This window comes from Lepus europaeus, chromosome 9 (genome assembly GCF_033115175.1).
Source record: "Lepus europaeus isolate LE1 chromosome 9, mLepTim1.pri, whole genome shotgun sequence".
Classification (NCBI taxonomy): Eukaryota; Metazoa; Chordata; class Mammalia; order Lagomorpha; family Leporidae; genus Lepus; species Lepus europaeus.
Window position 1 is genome coordinate 67923170 of NC_084835.1, and position 17332 is coordinate 67940501.

The 17332-nt window shown below is 42.0% G+C and overlaps 1 pseudogene; it reads left to right on the plus strand.

Moving 5' to 3' along the window:
* The first annotated feature begins 15077 nt into the window (after positions 1-15077).
* On the plus strand, positions 15078-15621 carry LOC133766290 (protein tyrosine phosphatase type IVA 1-like; annotated as a pseudogene).
* The last annotated feature ends 1711 nt before the right edge of the window (positions 15622-17332 follow it).

Consider the following 17332-nt stretch of genomic DNA (forward strand, 5'->3'; position numbering starts at 1 on the left):
ATTGCGGACCACACAGACATTAAGTGTGACCCAGAGCCCTAACAGGAGCAAGGTACCCACATAATTCGGCAAAAGAGAAGCACGTTTCTTTCTCCTTGTCCCCCCACAAGGTCACAAGGTGCCATTTTGACAGCAGCATAGGCTGCAGATGGCCCTTATGTGCGCATGTGACCAGGGGGGTTACCAGAGGGAAAAAGATCTTCATTTCCCCACTGACTTTGAGTCTGACTGGGAGGGTTGACAAGGCGTAGGCACCCACACAGGACTGTGAGGTGTCCCCATCTCAGCATATCCCAGGCTCTGGGATTCAAACTGCCAAGGTGGAGCACCCACATGCAGTTGGCTCTGGGAACATCTCTGCTCTCTCCGTGGGTAGAGTAGGCTCACAAAACTGAGCAGATCCTCTGCACCCTGTGACTGTGGGAGCCTTGCACGCTTTGACTGTAGGAATTCTGTGACCGCACAATAGGAAAAGGGTGTAGCTGGGGCTCTGGGCAATCACTGTATCTCAGAGCTCCCTGACAGCCTGCAGTGGGTCATCAAGAGCGTTCCTTGCTCACACTGAGGCCTGCACAGCTCCTTTGTGTGGTTCATGTGCCAGTGTGGATGAGGGTTGTACCCACTGTGGGTTAATACCAGTCATTTATCACCTGGGGACAGAGGAGGTGAGTTTGTGATTACACCAATAGGTGTGACCAAACCCACTCCCCTGCTGACAATAGAGGAAATCTCCCATGCCCAGCTTGGGTGTTACCATGGATTCTCACCCCACCCTTCATTAACATTTCTGATATTTTCCCCTCAAAATGTTTACTTTACAAATAACAGGTTGAGGCTAGAGCTTATCTTTGGATGGAGATGGTGTGGGGATCAGGAAGAAGGGTACAAGAAACTTTCTGACTGTATTGGTGTTTCATTTCTTAAGAAAGGTGGCACCCTGATGTTCATAGTGCTAATTTTTACAACTTGTGTGTATTTAGCATTTCATAACTAAACACAATTACTTCCATAATTGGAAAACATTGAAAATAAAAGGAACAAATTGAGTATTCTAATTATTGTATTTCTTGTAGGCAGCGAATATAGGGGTAGGAAGGAATGATGAATATAATAGGTAATATAACCAAACATTGTCCCTAATTTCCAGTTTCTGTGTAAATGGGATGGAGATACAGAGAGAAAGGAATCAACTGAAACAAAGTATGGAATGATCAAGCAGCCCAATGTAAATACAAAATAAACAAGATCAAATTATGTCAAATGCGCCTAGTCCTTGAGGAGCAAATTCCACCCTAAGTGATGAAAGAACTTTCAGATTTTATTTATTGTTAAATAATATATCTGAACCACCAAAGATATCTTTTAAAGAATACTTTTTAAGTACTGCCCCAACATGCCAAAAGAGTGCAAAAGACGAATCCCAATAATACCAGAAAAATTTTGGATCAGCTTATAAAATAATAGATTCATGAATATACAGAAAATTATATGTAGTGATCTGTAAACTCATTGTTAAGTCATTAAGAATGTTATGGAGAATTATTCTCATTTTCATTTTTTTAAAAAGTGTTCAAAAAATTCTGTCATAATGCTTTTAATAAAATGATAAAATACAAGTTATATAATAGATTTATTGGATTTAAGCTAGTGGAAATAGAAAGTAGGTCTCCTGATAGATAAATAGGTAAGATATCTGGCAAAATGTGTTATAGAAATTGAAGGTCACTCCAAGCTGAAACTGTTCCGTTCCATATCTGATCAGACATTCTTTGGCTTTCTGTGCGCAATGCTGCTATTGATTGCCCATTACATTGTCATGTACCCAGTTCTTTGGTAACAAAACAATGATTTTGTTCAGGCAATAGTCTCGTTTTCCATTATCTATTATCTGACTTGCATTTTATCATTTTATTAAAAAACATTGACAAAATTTTTGATTGCTTTATTAAAGATGAAAATGAGTATAATTTGTCATAACATTATCAGCATCTTAGCAATGATTTTAGAGATAGCCACAGATTATTTTCTGTATATACGTGAATCTATTCTTTTGATTGATCTGTGTCAACTATAGCAATCCCAATGCATTTGGTCCAATGATTGACCAATGAGACATAAGGGAAAGTCTGCTGGGCACTTCTAGGAATGATTTTCCTCTTTGAAAAACAAAGATGTAAAAAAGAAAGAGAGAAAGAGAGAGGAGATGAAGAAAGAAAGAAAGAAAAAAGAAAGAAAGAGGAAGAAAGAAAGAGAGAGGAAGAAAGAAGGAAAGAAAGGAAGGAAGGAAGGAAGGAAGGAAGGAAGGAAGGAAGGAAGGAAGGAAGGAAGGAAGGAAGGAAGGAAGGAAAATGTACAAGGCAAAAGTTCTTTAGAATCTGATGGCTGGTACTGTGGCAGCCATCTTGAAACCATGAGGTCAGAAAGGTGAAGATGAAACAAATTCTATGAGGATAACAACAGAAAAAATAAAAAAGAAATGAGCTTTTTAATGACATCATTTATTTACCAATTAAGCCTGAGATCACATTTCTCCAGACTTATTAAATAGACATAAAAATCCTTATGGTTTGAACTACTATTAGTTGAGAATATCCTAACTGATATATTTGTCAACCCTAAAGAAATTTACACTTAGCCAGAAAAGTTTGGTGAGGTTTCCAAAACAGGAGAAAAAAGGTCTTGTTCTGGAAATGTATGTACCATGTCAATATGCAGCACTGGGGTATTCTGGAGAATTGTAGTCTCACTGTGGTCCATTGGGCCAATAAACCCTGTCAGGGAGGTTTTCTTCAAGTCAGGAGGCACATGGAAAAGTCGAATAGCAAATAAAATGATGAGGGACATAAATAAAGACATATCCGAAGGAACTAGATGAATTATTTTTAGGCTGAGTAATAAAAGACTAAAGGAATAATGATGGCTAATTCAAACATTTGAAGGTTTTAATGCAGCATAGACAAGAGAACAAAATGTTCTGCCCAGTTTGCCACAAAAGACTTCCTCCTGTATCCTCCTATCTTTATAGCTACATCATTCAGCCAATTGCCAGTGTCAGAAAACATTGAGTCATTTTTTGCTCCTTCCTCCCTTCACCTAACCTCTATCTTGAATACTACAAAGGCTTGGGGCTCTGACTTAAAATTAGGGTTTCTCAAACTTCTATTCTTCTTTCCCTGTCTAATGACATCTTTGGCACCATCACCTCACCTGGACACCGTAGTAGTCTCCCTCCAGGCTCCTGGCTCCCAGTCTAGCTCCCACAACCTCTGTAAGACAAGCTCTCTAAAGAAACAAGCTGCACCACGTGGCTTCCAGAATTAAAATCCTTCAGTGCCTTCCGCTTACTTCAGAGTAAAATCCAAAATTCCTAAGTTTTCACAACCTGGCCCCTGCATGCTCATCTTATTGCTTTCCCCCAAGTACCTGTGCTTGTCCCAAACTATTGCAGCCTCTTTCAAACTCTCCAAACTGTGTCAAGCTTCTATAGGTCTCTAGCTTCTCACTCCATAGCCACAAGAAAAACCCCAGCATTTCCTTCAAAATTCTCCTCAAAATTCTCAACCTGTAGAATCCCCAAAACTCTCCTCTCCAAGCAGAAAAGACCCAGGGATGTCAGGATACACATATGTGTGTAGTAAAGTACTCCAAAACTTTGGACCAGGCAGGAGAACACAGAAGGCATGGGCTGCTATAGAGGTGACCATCCAGGAGCCTGGAGGAGTCAGATGCAAAAAGCTGGAGAAGCTGTGTAAATAGACTTTACTCTCGTGCAAGCGGAAAGATAAAATTCAAGTAAAATCAACAGGATGGAAAGGGGAGACCACATAAAAGAACCGACATCTGAAAGGGTGAGTGGAATTGATGAACGAGCTGAGCCTATTTAGGAGTGGGAGAGGGAGCTGTTTGCAGCACCAACAATCGTTGCTCTCTGGGTGAGAATTCCATTGCACTGAAATTGCATGTTGCCATTTTTCCCCTCTTTTTCCCTATTCTTGTCTAGGGAAGAAACTGCCTCTTATTTCTCTGTTACCCATACTTCTCAAGCCACACTGGCATAGGAGTAAAAGTAGCATGATATTAACATGTATATCTCTGCTTCTGTCCATACAGTCTTTGGAGATGCCTTCACATCCCTTCAAAATCCTCCTAACTCAGGAGTCCCCTAGAGGCACTCAGCTAGTCCTCTCAGTCACCATGTGCTATCTGCCATTTTCCCTCCTTTGATCCTTCCCTGGCCCAAGGAATGGCAGCTTCTGCAGCTAGAAAGTCCCTCCATTGATGCCGCAAGCGACAGCAGAACTGCTCACTGAGCCAATCTTGTAGAATTCATCTAGAATGTTCCAGAACTCACCAAGGGCACCAATGTCCACACCCTCATCCATAAGTCAGGCCACATATATAGCTTCCTGCTGGACCGCCCTCCGCTGAAGCCACAGCATTTGCTCTGGACATTGTCCAGTGAGCTCCGGAAGCAGAGAACTGAACTCTTCATTGCCATTTGCCTGAGAGGTAGCATTTCAGTGGACTCATTACTGAAATTTTGATTAAATGGTTTTATGTCATATTTGTGGCTCCCTGTCCTCTGAGTGAGGATGCTGATTCATGGAAGACTAAACCAAAGTCCAGATGGGTTTTAGCACTGTCCTATCCTCCGCATAGCCTTTCTGCCCTCAAGTCTCATGGGCCATTAGCATGAAACCGTCGTGCAAATAGATACCTGAGTATTCCACCATTCAGCCTAAAATTTCTGCCATGCCTCTTTATGCCCCTAGTGTATAACACATCCCTGGCAATAAATGTGTCCTCAGTCAATGGTTACTAAGTAAATAAGAAAATGTTTTCAAAAACGAAAATATAAGACAGTTGCATTTCTCCACAGCATGTATACAAATGGGGGCTGGCATTGTGGTACAGGGGTTAAGCCACCATCTGCAACACTGGCTTCCTACAGAAGAGCCGGTTTGTATCCTGGCTGCTCCACTTCCCATCCAGCTGCCTGCTAATGTGCCTGGGAAAGAAGCAGAACACCCCAACCCACATGGGGGACCCAGATGGATTTCCTGACCCCTGGCTTCAGCCTGGCCCAACCCCAGCCATTGTAGCCATCTGATGAGTGAACCAGTGAATGGAGGCACTCTCTCGTTCCCTCGCTCGCTCTCGCTCTCTCTCCCCCCCCCTCCCTTCCTCCTTCCCTCCTTCCCTTTCTCTGTAATTCAGCCTTTCAAACAAATAAAATTAAGTGGAAAAATTATCAGCTGTTGCTTATGAGAATATAAAATAGTACCCTTTACTGTGGAAAACAGTTTGGCAGTTCCTCAAATAGTTAGGAAAAGAATTACTGCATGACCCAGTAATTCCATTCCTAGGTATATGCCCAAGAGAATTGAAAACACACTCACACAAAACTTAGAATATTTGAATGTTCATAGCAGCATGATTCATAATAGCCGAAAGGTGGATATAATCCAAATGCCTATCACCTGATGAAAAGAGAAGCAAAATGTGGTGTATCTATGTGATGGAATATTATTTGGCCATAAAAAGAAAAGACATATATGCTAGATGCTGCAGGCAAAAGTCCACAGACTGTAGGATTCCATTTATACAAAATGCCCAGAAAAGGCAAATGTAGAGAGACATAAAAAATAGATTTCTGGTTTTTCAGTGGTCCAAAGAAGAGAATGGGAAATGATTACTAATGAATATGGGGTTTCTTTTTGGAGTGATGGGCTTGATAGTAGTGATGGATGTACAACTTAGTGAATATACTGAAAACCACTGACCTGTATACTTTTAAAAAGTGAATTTTATACTATGCAAATGAAACTCCAATTTTTCAAAGTGCCCCTAAAAACATTAAAACAATTGGATAGGCATTGTATCATTATAAATTATAAAGTAGATTTAGGTTTAATTTTATTAAGTAACTTCTATTTTTTAAGATTTATTTATTTTAAATACAGAGTAACAGCAAAGGAAAGACAAAGGGGGAGAGAGAGAGAAAGAGAGAATCTTCCATCTACTTTTTCATTCCCCGAATGCCCACGACAGTCAGTGCTGCACTATGCTAAGCCAGGAGCCAGGAGCTCCATCCATGTTTCCCTCATGAATGGCAAGAACCCAAGTACTTGAGAAATCCTCTGCCACCTCCCAGGCATGTTAGCAGAAAGCTGGGTGGAAAACGGAGGTGGAACACAATCCCAGAAACTCCGATACAGGATGTGGGCATCTCAAGTGGTGGCTTAACCTGCTGCGCCACAACACCAGCCCCAATACTTCCTGGTTTTAGAAATACAAATGCTTATCTGTATAAATAAACTCTCATGCAGGTAGTGACTACATGTCTCAGGGATTAGTCAAGACAGGCTTGTCAGAAGGACTGTAGAAAGAACTCTTGTGTTGCACTTGAGAATAAACTATTTTGTAAATTTCATATTACATTAGGTATTTTGCCCTGGGCAAAGAGGACATTCAATTAATAAACAAGTACAAGAGCACTTCAAAAAGCTCATGGAAAATGAAATTAAAGGGTACGTTTACTTTGGTGCAAAAAATATTTGAAATCCATGCATAGTTTTTTTCAAAATATGCACTTTCTATGAACTTTTTTAACATCCCCTGTATGCCCAGACTTAGAAATTTTTGTACAAAAAAAAAAAAAACCTTTTCTTTTAACTTCATTTTCCATAAACTTCTTGAAGTTCCCTTGTAAATGTCAACAAATGCCTGGAGGAAAAGTTAACAAATCTTCACAAAGATTTATTAAGCAAATATTCACACAGAGGCTGTGCTGATCAGCAAATGTCAGCCGATTCGCTGGAAGTATACTGTGGATAGTGGCCAAGTCAGCCCTGGTAGGCAGAGAAGTGAATGCCACATACTCTCCTCTGTTAGCAAAATTATTTAGAATAAAACCAATAGTGCCCAATTGCCCAGCTCAGTGAATGCAAACCCTGCTGGACAGGGTTGCTTTGCACCCTCCTGACAATGAGGCCCACTGGACGGTCACCAGTAGCTGGGAGAGAGGAACAGGGAAGTCTGTTTCTGCTTCCTAATCTTGTAGACAGGAGACGTTATCAGAAGAACAGCATTCCCCAAACATCAGAACGGCAGCAAAGTCTTCAGGAGACTCTCCATTCTGACACTTACAATACCTAGCCTAGCACTGGGCAGAGAGTGGGCACTCATCATATTTAAAAAAAAAAAAAAAAAGTGTTTCTGCTTACATTCCCCTACCCTTATGTTCTATACGGAACTGCAACTCCTCCTCCCAGAAATGGCAATTGGAGTCCTAACCCCAATACTTCAGAATGTGACCTTATTAGTAGAAAGGTCTTCCAGACGACCCAGTTAAAATAAGGTTACAAGGTTGGGCCCTAATCCAGTATGACTAGTAGCCTCATAAGAAGTTTGGGCCCGACCTGGTAGTACAGTAAGGTAAAGCCGCCATCTGTGACTCTGGCGACCCATAAGAGCACTTGTTCAATTTCTGACTGCTCCACTTCCAGTTAAGCTCCCTGCTAATGTGCCTGGGAATGCAGTAAAAGATAGCCTGAGTACTTGGGCCCCTGCACCCCTGAGAGATACCAGGATGGAGTTTTAGCCTCCTGGGATTGGCATGACCCAGCCCTGGCCATTGTGGCCATTGGGGAGTGAACCAGCAGATGAAAGATGAAAGATCTCTCTCTCTCTCTCTCTCTCTCTCTCTCTCTCTACCTCTCCCTATCCTTTTCTCACTCCCTCTCCTCTCCTTCTCTCTGTCCCTCTCATTCTGCCTTCAAATAAATAAATAGATAGATCTAAAAAAAAAAAAAAAACAGGAAGAAGGAGCAGAGCTGGCATCATGGCATAGCAGGTTAAGCTGCCACCTGCGAGGCCAGCATCATTTATGGGCACTGGTTCATGTCCAAAATGTTCCACTTCTGATCCATCTCCCTGCTCAGGCACCTGGGAAAGCAGCAGAAGTTGGCCCAAGTTTTTGGGCCCCACCCACATGGGAGACCTGGATGAAGCTCCTGGCTTTGGCCTGATTCAGCCCTGGTCCTTGTGGCCACCTGGGGTGTGAACCAATGGATGGAAAATCTTTCCATCTCTACCTTGCTCTCTGTAGTTCTGACTTATAAATAAATAATCGTTTTCATAAAGGGGGAAGAAGGGGCTGGCACTGTGGCTTAACAGGTTAAACTACCACCTATAATGCCAGAATCCTATATGGATGCTAATTCTTATCTCAACTGCTCCACTTCTGATCCGGCTCCCTGCTATTTCACCTAGGACAGCAGTGGAGGATGGCACAAGTCCTTAGGCCCCTGCATCAAAGTAGGATTCCCAGACGAAGCTCCTGGCTTTGGCCTAGTCCTGCCCTGGCTGTTGCAGCCATTGGGGAGTGAACCAGCAGATAGAAGATCTCTCCCTCTCACTTGCTCTGCCTTTCAGATAAATAAAATAAATATTTTTTTTAAATGTGGAGGAGAGGTAAATTTAAACAGATACACACATACACACAGAGGAAAGGCCACATGAAGATGAAGGTAGAGACTGGAACACAGCAACTACAGTCAAGGAACAGCAAAGCACTGATTAAGCATTGACTGAGCATTCCCCTCCCGCACCCAGCCCTGGTATGCGGTGCTTTGTTCCAGCAGCCAGCAGACCATCCTCAGCAGCACTGGCCACCCTTGCTGCCATTGCCATTTTAATAGTCCTGACTTCCTCTTAGCAGAGGCTAAGCTGAAAACCATATGGAAAGTCCAGGCAGTCACCAGGGAGCAAACAACCCCACAAGCGGCCAGGATCACTCTCCCTGTGTGAGGACAGTCAGTGGCCTCTGATCATCTGTGGCAAATGAAAAGGACGACAATGTCGTGACCCCTCCCACCTCTGGTCTTTCTCACCGCACACCACTCATCTTCAGCAGAGTGGCAGAAAACTGCCCTTCAAATGGCAAGTTCATGTAGTTAAGCATGATTCTGGATAAGTGAGCCCCAAGGGTTCAACAAACAAATATGAACAGATGTTCCAAATTGGGGAAGGAACATGACAATAGACGAAGAGGGAATAGTGCTGCCAGACTGACATTTCATACCCAAGGCCGTGTCTGAGTTTCGAGTCACCAGTACACCTGCTGCAGGAACAGCATTTTGATGTGATTTAATATACTCAGTAATGAGTTCAAAAGTGCAGCATGCACATAACTTCATTCGAAGGCCTGTAGATTAGAGTGATCTTCTAATGAGGGATAATAAGTTGCATTTCCCAGCCTGCACTTATGAAGCCACAAGCTGTGTAAACTCTGCAGCTCAGAAAGGCCTGCCTTCTCCCTCCCTGTGTGAGAGCCTCCAAAGAGGTCAGCTGTCCGGGGAATAGCACCCCAGCCCCACTGCAGTCAAGTTCCTGCCTGCAGAGCCAGGCGTCAGCGGGTCTACAAAGATACAGGTGACTGAGTCTTGCCACACAAATATCGTCCTCCCTAGGCTCAAAAGTGGCCTCACAGTTTGCTAAAGGCAGGCACAGATCAAAAAGCTACATAGAGAAAGCAGAACAGTATGCCCTAGGGAGGGGAAAGTCTTGTACACACCCACGTTAAAAAAAGCTGCTTCGTAGAAAACAAATATAATTCAATGACGAATTTACTGCTCTAGGACAGGCTAAGTCTTTTGTGTCATTAGCAAGGCTCAGTCTGTTAAATCATCCCAGAATATCTACCTTGTGCCAAACGCTGTGCACAGTGCCAAGGGAAAGGAGAGAGTGAGACAGATGCAGTCGCTACCTGTGCAGGAACAGCAGTGGGAAAGAGGCTGGGCCTGGGAGGGGGATCCAGCCGGATTCCTACCGTGATTCTGTCACTTTCCAGCTGCATGAGCCTGGGGAGGTCACATGACCTCTGTGACCCTCAGTTTCCCTATCTGTAAAATGGAGACAGAAACACGCCCCCGTCACGTTTTGAAACATTTCTGGTACATAGGTAGATGGAATTGCTCTTTGCTAATGTATAAATGCTGATAAACCTATATTTGTAGATTTGTCTTTAAATCTTCATGACCACACAAGACTACTTCAAAAAAATCCATGGAAATGGTATGAAAAAATGTATTTTGGTGGGAAAACTGTTAAAATCCATGCATGGCTTTTTCATAACTTTCTGAAGGTCTCTTGTATATACAGTTTTAAAATTGTTTTGCACTAAAATAAACTTCTCTTTTGATTCCATTTTTCATTAACTTTTTCAAGTGCCCTCATATATTCTGTCTTCCGGGCCAGAGGCAAATATTCATAAGGGGAGAAATGTGCCTTCTTTTAATCTTGTATCCTCTAACTTCTCACAGCACAGTGCTGGCTGCCTCACTTCCCCAACACCAGTGTCCCTGAACATCTATGAGAAAAACTCCAGGGCAAGCACTGTGGTGCAACAGGTCAAGCAGCCACCTGTAACACCAGCATCTCATATCAGAATACCAGTTTGAGTCCTAGCTAATCCATTTCCAATCCAGCTCCCTAGTAACACACCTGGAAAAGCAAAGGAAGATGGTCCAAGTGCTTGGGCCCCTGCTACCCATGTAGGAGAACCAGATTGAGTTCTAGGTTCCTGGCTTTGGCCTGGATCATTCCTGGCCATTGCTACCATCTGTGAAACAGTAGATGGAAGGTATCCTCTTCTCTTCTCTTCTCTTCTCTTCTCTTCTCTTCTCTTCTCTCCTCTCCTCTCCTCTCCTCTCCTCTCCTCTCCTCTCCTCTTCTCTCCTCTCCTCTCCTCTCCTCTCCTCTCCTCTCCTCTCCTCTCCTTCCCTCCTCTCCCCTTCCCTTCGCTCCCCTCCCCTCTCCTCTCCTCTCCTCTCCTCTTCTCATCTCTCTCTCTCTCTTCCTCTCTCTGTCAGTCTGCCTTTCAAATAAATAAATTATAGATTTTAAAAGTGAAAAGAAGGGCCAGTGCTGTGGCACTGTGTTGTAGCAGGTAAAGCCACTGCCTGCAGTGCCAGCATCCCATACAGGCGCCAGTTCAAGTCTCAGCTGCTCCACTTCTCATCCAGCTCTCTGCTATGGCCTGGGAGGGCAGTGGAGGATGGCCCAAGTGCTTGGGCCCCTGCACCCACGTGGGAGACCCAGAAGAAGCTCCTGCCTCCTGGCTTTGGATAGGCACAGTTCTGGCCATTGCGGCCAACTAGGGAGTGAACCAGCGAATGGAAGACCTCTCTCTCTCTCTCTCTCTCTCTCTCTCTCTCTGCCTCTCCTTCTCTCTGTGTATAACTCTGACTTTCAAATAAATAATTTTTTCTTTAAAAATGAAAAGAGGGGCTGGTACTGTAGCGAAATGGGTTAAGCTGCTGCCTGGAGTGCCAGCATCCCATATGAACACCAGTTCAAGTTCCAGCTGCTCCAATTTTGACCCAGCTCCCTGCTAATGCTCCTAGGAGAGCAGCAGAGAATGGCCCAAGTGCTTGGTCCCCTGTACCGACTTGGAAGACCTATTGAAAGCTCCTCACTACTGGCTCCTGTCTTCTGGTTTTTGCCTGGGCCAGTCCTAGCCATTGCAGCCATTTGAAGAATGAACCAGTGATGGAAGACCTCTCTCTGCTTTTCAAATAAAAGGAAGGAAGGAAGGAAGGAAGGAAGGAAGGAAGGAAGGAAGGAAGGAAGGAAGGAAGGAAGGAAGGAAGGAAGGAAGGGAGAGAGAGAGAAAGAGAGAGAGGAAGGAAGGAAGGAAGGAAGGAAGGAAGGAAGGAAGGAAGGAAGGAAGGAAGGAAAGAAAAATGCCAGAAAACCACACAGCTGAGAATCAGAGGTTCTGATACTGCTCAGGAAGAATGAATGGAATAAGTTTAGAAGCAAGATTTGTAGCCTAGTGATTATCACGATTGGGTGTCTTGTTCCATTCTCAAAATAGAAAGCTTGGCTCTTCCCCCCTCCTTAATGAAAAGCAACCTAAATTTGAAACAAAACATTCTCTTGCCTCAGAGGCAATGAAAATATGACTAATATATAGAATGTCTTAGCACTGTATAAAGTTACTTAGCATGTGTTTGTTCCTATAGAATAGTAGCTTTGAAACCAACAGAGATTTTCCTATTCCTGAATCATATAAAATATTTTTGAGCAATTTCTTCACCCTGAAATGAGAAAATAAGCTGTTTCTCCTGAGAAATTCACAACTTTCCTATGATACCAAATGTTCTCCAGGACCAGAATCATTTGCCTTCCAAAGAGAGACTATTTTTTCTCTTTATCAACATGAGATAGAACCTACTACTTTTAACTCATAAGGTACATCTAATCTAAAATGGTTCAACCATGTTTGCATACATTGCTTGGCTATTTCAAGAGCTTACTGAAGAATATAGTTTCAAACATAATCAAATTGATGCATAGAATATGTTTTTCCATGTTTTATCCCCTAAAAGTTACATAAATTTTTTCTTAAGGAAGACAGTAATCAGCTATTATAAAATTTAATAAATTCCTCCTTTGCTCAAAAATGAGGTATTCCATGTATTTGACAAGAGAATAAAAAGATCTTAAACTGTTTCCAAGAAAAGCATTGAATGTAGAAGGGATTGCAACATATGTTTAGCCCTTTGAGAGGCTCGTGTCTCCCCTTAGATGCTCCTAAAAGAACTGGTAAGCATGGGCTCTGTTGGAAGTAGACCCCAAATTAGCTGGGCCAGTATTGCTACCTCTTGCTTCATTCACCATCCTGTTGCAGCTCTTCTGGCATGGCCCAGTGTGCCTCATGTACTCATCAGACCAAACCGTTCCAGACTTCAGTCAGCTTCCACCTCCCATCAACAGTAACGGACTGCACTGGCTTGGCCCATCCTCCCTGCACCTGGGCTCCAGGGGCAGCCCTGGCAAGGTTAGACCATGACCCAGAAGGGCTGATTCAGAAGGCCAACTGCTTGTTTTGTACGACTTAATCTGTTTAAGACTAGCAACTGGAATGGATAATACCTTGAGACTTCCAGTTCTGATTCTAACAATTTATGAATAAGTCTTCCCAAGAGAGCTGGATAGAGAAAACCCCTAACCATTTCAAACCCAAAACTAAGAAAGTAAACACGTAGCAGAGAAAAAAAAAAGATTTAACTTCACTCCAGACCTATTATCAGCAGAGTAGTGGGCTGCTTGTGACCCTTCCAAAGTGACTGCACAGGTTTTTCTACAACATGGATGTGTGACAAATTGGAGGAAGGGGGGAGAACAGGGGTGAGGCGAGTATCTTTATCTTAGTATAGCTAAGAGCAGATTATCTCTCACCTCTGAGGCTTGAACAAAAGGGAAAGCAGGCTGAGGAAAGCAATTAAGGCAGCTTAATAAGAGTCTGAAAAGGTTTTGCTGCGAGCAATAATAATACAGCTTGGATGGTGGAAAGCAGGAAGAACAATTCAATCCTATTTAGTACATCTGAAGCCAGATCTGCATGTGGAACTGAACACTGGTCATTTGTATTTGGATAATTCACCAGTTGCCACTAAGAAATTACCCTGGGGAATGCTTCCTGGGTAGGTTGGGGGGAGGGCAGCAAAGGACAGGCTGTGTCCTTTCACCTTATTGTTCGGAGCCTGGACTCATTTGCATAGCCCTCTGAGGATGAAGCCTTTTCTGCCATTTGGTAGATTGCCATCAAATTTCAAGTGACATGATGCACAGGAGATTGATGCACCGTGAAGCGGATACTGCAGGGGTTTGGTGTATTTGTGTTTCATTTCCAGTTAAACAATACACAGGGGGCTGTCACACTAACAAGGTTTATAATGATTGACTTGTTCGGCCGTATCGAGACCTTTCCTTCAATAGAGCAGAAGCCTCAATAAACAGGAAATTTATATTTGAACAGATGTCTGTCTAGAAGGGCGGTACCATATTTCTGCCTGACTGGGTGCAGAGTGAATCGTGTACATTCTCCTCCATGGCACGGGGCCTGGCTAAATTCGGGACAACCTGCAGAGTCTCTGGGTCATGAGCATCTTACTCTTATAAAATAGAATCCCTTAAAATATGTGTTTAAGTCCTCTGAAAGAGTTACCAGGCATAGTTCAACGTTTGGCTGTACTCATTTTTGAACATGAATTCACGATTTTGAAAAATGCTAACATCATACCAGAATAAAAGAAAGCAGTTTTATCTCTTTAATACAGGACAACTTAATTCCCTGAGCCTCGATTTTCTCACCTATAAAGTAGGAATAGCAAAACCCACTGTCAACGGTTGTCATGAGAATTCAATGAGAAAAAGTCTATGGGAGACTTGCCCATCCTTGTTGTCCAATAAATGTTTTTAGCCAAACACATACAGATGATATAAATGACCCTTGAGGTCCACCTGATCTTGCCTTTGGCAGACAAATTCATATTATTTGTGACAGAATTAAGAACAGTGAGAACATTTAGGGACAGAGCAGTACAGACATAAAGAGGAGAAAATGCTTTCCTGGAACCTGGTATATCCAGTGAGGTGACAAGTACGTCCCCTGCCAGGGACTGATTCCCTGAGATGCTCCATAAAGCTTGAAAAGAACTATCCAGATGGGTGATGCTGCTCACTGTATGGTAAAGTCTGGGGTCCCCACTGCCACCTGCATCACACCACAGCCCTAAGAAGACCACTGCCACCCGCTGCCTGGCATCCACCGTGCCTTGGGACCACCTGTATGATTAGTCACAGTCTTCAGTGACTGTGGTGTTCTGAAGGGCAGTGGGTATTACCACCCAGCACCGCATGACCTCTGTGCAGACAAGCAAACTGTAGAAATTCAGCACTACTCCACCCAAGACCCCGGAAAAGTGGTTAACCTGGATGCAGAAGAGTTGAATTGAAATCCACAGAGCATTTTACGTGAGCTCTGACCTGGATGGGGTAAACCTCTATGCAGTTCCCTTCTATTGCCTCAATATTCCTGGACTGAAGAATTGCTGCTTCTTGTTAGGGGGTTCACTCCATTTCCCATGACTTCCAATTTTACACCATAACACTTAAGAATTTCAAGTGGAGTATTTTGAAGTGGATTTTGTTTCTTTGCACACTTTCTGTATTCAATTTTTTAAATTCTCTTATAATCCTATTAACTGTTCTTTAAGGAAACTAACATGTCTCAAATGAACCACCCAGCTTCCATGGAAATCACATACAGGAATGTGAGATTTCTTATTACACATAATCCAACCAATGCCACCTAAAACATATGTATAGAGGAAGTTAAGATGTACAGAGTTGCCACAATAGCCAGAGTATGTGAAGCAACTTCTGACATTGCTCTTGGGGAGAAAGAAAACATCCATGTTCCTGATTAACCTTTTGATGAGAGTGCACTATTGTCCAATCAGATTGTTGGTGACTTGTGAAGTCTTGTAAAAATTAAATTTTGTGAAGAACCTGGGGGTTGTATTGATCTTCATTGTGTTGCAGGTCTTGAGAGAGCTCTAATGCTTGTCATCCTAGCATTAACTAAAGGTGGAATGAAATATGAAGATGCAGTACAGTTCATAGACAAAAGTGTTGTGGAGCTTTTAACAGCACACAAGTTTCATATTTGGAAAAATTCATCCTAAGATGCAGCTGCATTTCAAAGACCATTTCTATGACCATTGGGTCATAGAAACAACTTGCATTCAACAAAACTGGGGTGCCTGATGCTATTGCCTGGGAAGTAAAAGTAGAGACGGGCTCTAATCTGCCATACATATTAACCAACATGTTGATTTGGTGAATAAGTTTGGGTAATACTCCTTAGAAGTATTGAAAAGCAGTTTTACCAGGAAACAGGCTTAACAGAATTGCAAACTCTGTGTTTGGTTATAGTCAACCTATTTGGACAGTTAGAAAAAGAGTCTTGCTCTTTAGCATTTCAAATGCGCTTATCATTTGTACCAATTGACCTTTGCTGAAATCATTCAGTATTGAGTTGTTTCCTAAATATATTCCCATGCCAGAATCTTACCAATGCATAAGAAATTTAGAAATATCAGGTGCCAAAATACCCAGCACAATACTTGTAGGAACTATGAGCCTTATGTGGTTAATTCCTACAGTCATCTCAAACATAGAAAGTGGGACTATGTGGTTATTTGCCTGGTCACTTTATGTTTACATCTCCCACATTCACACCACCCTGAATTTTGCTTAACCATTTTTTTACAAGTTTTATGGATGATTATTTAATGTGTTTCTATAAGTCTTACTTTGTGCTATTGTAGAAAACCTCCATTTTGAAAATCTACATTGTTTAGAAGCACATGTCTTTACTGTCTCTAGACAAAAAAAAAAGCCTTACAATTAATTTAATGTTTGTCCTCTGAGGTGCAACTTAATAGGGAAGGCCTGAAAAAAAATGAGAGGGAATATTAAAAATTATAGTAAAATGTTGCCTTTGTCTTATGAAGAAAATGTAGAAAATGCTCCTTAACTTAGTCAATATTTTAAAGGCAGAGATGCTTTGTTATTGTAGTTTAAGACAATTCTTTGGTTTTTTTTTTAGAAATAGTTAATGTGGTATATTTTATTGAGATTTTTACCAATGTAAAGCATATCTGTCACAGAAATTTATTTAATATCTTATAGCTAAACGTGTTTGTGTGCCTCTTAGGCAATTTTTTTTAACTTTTATCTGATGAATATAAATTTCCAAAGTACAGCTTATGGATTACAGTGGCTTCCCCCCTCCCATAACTTCCCTCCCACCCACTTTCCTCCCCTTTCCCGCTCCCTCTCCCCTTCCATTCACATCAAGATTCATTTTCAATTCTCTTTATATACAGAAGATCAATTTAGTATATATTAGGTAAAGATTTCAACAGTTGCACCCATATAGCTACATAAAGTGAAAAATACTGTTGGAGTACTAGTTATAGCATTAAATCACAATGTACAGCACATTAAGGACAGAGATCCTACATGATATTTTTTAAAAATTGATTAATTTTCGTTGCAATTTCCAATTTAAAACCAAGGGTTTTTTTTTTTTTCATTTTCAATTATCTTTATATACAGAAGATCGATTCAGTATATACTAAGTAAAGATTTCATCAGTTTGCACCCACACAGAAACACAAAGTGTAAAAATACTGTTTCAGTACTAGCTATATCATTACTTCACATTGGACCCTAATTTAAGGACAGATCCCACATGAGGCGCAAGTACACAGTGACTCCTGTTGTTGATTTAACAAATTGACATTTTTGTTTATGGCATCAGTAATCTCCCTAGGCTCTAGTCATGAGTTGCCAAGGCTATGGAAGCCTTTAGGGTTCGCCAACTTCGATCTTATTCCGACAGGGTCATAGTCAAAGTGGAAGTTCTCTCCTCCCTTCAGAGAAAGGTACCTCCTTCTTTGATGGCCCCATT